The following is a 378-nucleotide window of genomic DNA, read 5'->3' on the forward strand; positions in this document are numbered from 1 at the left end:
GGGGGGGGGGGGAGAAGACTCCGCCTGGAGAGGGTCCCGGGGTTCCGCCGTTAGGGGTGTTCGTCGCGGAAGCCTCTTCTTTTCCCCATATGGCCAAGGTCTGGGTGATAAGGCCCCAGGTCCCTCCAGTCCTCCCGGCAGGTCGGACATTCCCGCATCGTCCTTCCCGTTCGGCCACATCTGTAACAGAACGGGCGGTCCTTCGGAAGGGGGCACGTCGAGTAGCGGTGTCCCCGGGACCGGCAATTCCAACACCGGTCCGCATTTCTGGTCGGCCCGCTCTGGCTGGTGCCCTCCGACGCCGCTCCCGGGGATCTACTGGGACGGCGTGGTCGTTCTGGGGCTCCTGTCCGTGGTCGGCTCCGCGAGCGGGATCGA

This window comes from Odontomachus brunneus, unplaced genomic scaffold, assembly GCF_010583005.1.
Source record: "Odontomachus brunneus isolate Ranch 3 - 2012 unplaced genomic scaffold, Obru_v1 Obru_scaffold_198, whole genome shotgun sequence".
Taxonomy (NCBI): Eukaryota; Metazoa; Arthropoda; class Insecta; order Hymenoptera; family Formicidae; genus Odontomachus; species Odontomachus brunneus.